The sequence below is a fragment of the Sprattus sprattus genome (assembly GCF_963457725.1).
Source record: "Sprattus sprattus genome assembly, chromosome: 8".
In the NCBI taxonomy this organism is placed as follows: Eukaryota; Metazoa; Chordata; class Actinopteri; order Clupeiformes; family Clupeidae; genus Sprattus; species Sprattus sprattus.
In genome coordinates, this window is record NC_137927.1 from 7,327,682 (window position 1) to 7,330,341 (window position 2,660).

Sequence of the window (2,660 nt, forward strand, 5' to 3'; positions counted from 1 at the left end):
TCACACACACACACACACACACACACACACACACACACACACACACACACACACACACACACACACACACACCCACAGATTAATCTCTGATAAACAGAAAAAAGAAAAGTTATTAGTGGCATTCTCAGTACACATTGCAACTGTGTGTGTGTTTGTGCTTGTGTGTGTCAGGTGCTATAAAAATTGCCCACCATGAGAGGGCGACATCCTCAAGCTTTTTTCCCCTGCAGTTTTCTGACTCCACTGTGTATCTCTCTCTCTCTCTCTCTCTTGCACGCGCTCTCTCTCCCACACACACACACACACTCACATCCCTGATCAGTTAACCTCCTTGCTGCCTCAAGAGAGGATGAGCCATACATACACATGCACACACAAACACACACACTCAGATTTTGCTGGATATGTGGAGGTTTGGTTTGAGTTTAAAATGTCTTGATAATTATATTTTTCCGTTGTGTTCTTTGTGCGAGCACACACACACATACACACACACTTACTGAAGGCTTTCTGGTGACACTTTCCCTATACCTTGTGAAATGACTCACACACACACACACACTCACACTCCATTGTCTCATTCCATTCCAAAGGAACAAATGTGCAATATACATTTCAGCTGTAAACTCATCCCCACTCATTGTAAGGTCCTCTCCCTGTACACACACACACACACACACACACACACACACTCTCTCTCTCTCTCTCTCTCTCTCTTCTCTGGTTTGTTGCTGGAGGTCATTCTCTGCTTTTTTATTCTGATTTATTTATTGTTCATGTGATGACATCATGTGATTAATTAACGAGCTGACTAATTAAGGAAGCCCAAACAGACTCTGGGGGGGAGGGGAGTTGCTATCTAATGGAAGCTTTTTTGTTGAAAAATTGAAAAGTGTGTATTTCATCAATAAATGCCTTAAAAATGTGTGTGTGTGTGTGTGTGTGTGTGTGTGTGTGTGTGTGTGTGTGTGTGTGTGTGTGTATGTCTGTCTGTCTGTCTGTCTGTCTCTGTATGAGTGTGTGTGTTTCTTGGACACTCCTGGTCTATCCCTTTGGACACTGGATGGTGTCTGATTCATGGGTACAGGTCTAGTTGCCAGATGAATCTTAAAACATTGTCTTCCCAATAATCTGGGTCACACTCATGTTTTTCACACCTGGCTACCTAGAAGCCCCCAGTGAGTAGAACTGATATTGAGTGTTGCATTAATGCATGTTTATCACAAATCACCTGTGTGTGTGTGTGTGTGTGTGTGTGTGTGTGTGTGTGTCTGTGTGTGTGTGTGTGTGTGTGTGTGTGTGTGTGTGTGTGTGTGTGTGTGTGTGTGTGTGTGTGTGAGGGTACTATGGTAGTAGCTGGAGTAGGGCTACCACCATAGTACATGTTATAAGGGACAAACATAAAACCTAAAGATGGTTGTCATGAAGTACCAATTTAACTGAAGATGTGGCTGAGAGAGAGAATGGTGCGTGTGTGTGTGTGTGTGTTTAATTAATCAACCACTAGTGGGTGCTATTGGCATGTCCAAGGATAAAAGGAGTGACACACCTTCTTTGTCACACACACACAAACACACACTTCCTCACAAACAAACTGTCTGTCACTGTTTACCTTACACACACTGTCTGTTACTGTTTTTCTTACACACACCTCATGTGCTTCTCGTGTTCCAATTGAACTTACACACACACACACACACACCACACACACACACACACACAAACACACACACACACACACACACATACAAACACACACACAAACACACACACACACACTAACTGAACAACAACAAGAGAGATGGACACTCAAACAGACAAACATATTTGATTAACACACAGGCACCAAACCTGATTGAAACGGGAGAAACACACACACACAACACATGTCCCTGAACTCTATATGTACACACGCACAAACACACACACACACACACACACACACACACACATACTTTAGGAAATATATTTCCTATTCCAAAGAACTCATGACTGCATGACCTCACTTGAGAGATGCACTCTCTCTCTCTCTCTCTCTCTCTCTCTCTCTCTCACACACACACACACACACACACAGGCATGGGCAGGAATGTACACAAGCTGTATATATTAATAACACACATCAGCGGCCTGCGCAGGTTGTCATGGTGATGTGTGTGTGGGAGTGTGTACGTCTCACCCCGTTGCAGTGGAAGGTTCCGGATGGATATTCAGCTCTTCGGTTTAAAGGATGAGAGTGGGTGTGTGTGTGTGTGTGTGTGTGTGTGTGTGTGTGTGTGTGTGTGTGTGCGCACTTTTCCTGCTCTTCTAATTCACTTAATCTCTCATGGATTTCCAATGGACTTCACCCACCCCCACCCCCACCCACACACACACATATTGGAACAGAGAGAGAGAGAAAGAGAGATAGAGAAAGAGAGAGAGAGAGAGAGAGAGATTTGCATAATTGAGTTAGTTCAGACTTTAAGAGCTGGAGATGAGAAGAGAACAGAAGAGTGCCACTCCACTCTTCTCTCTCTCTCTCTGGGGACATCTGGCCAGGAGTGATTTTATTGCTCTTTCTCTGTGTGTGTGTGTTTGTGTGTGTGTGTGTGTGAGTGTGTGTGTGTGTGTGTGTGTGTGTGTGAGAGAGATGTGTGTGTGTGTGTGTGTGTGTGTGT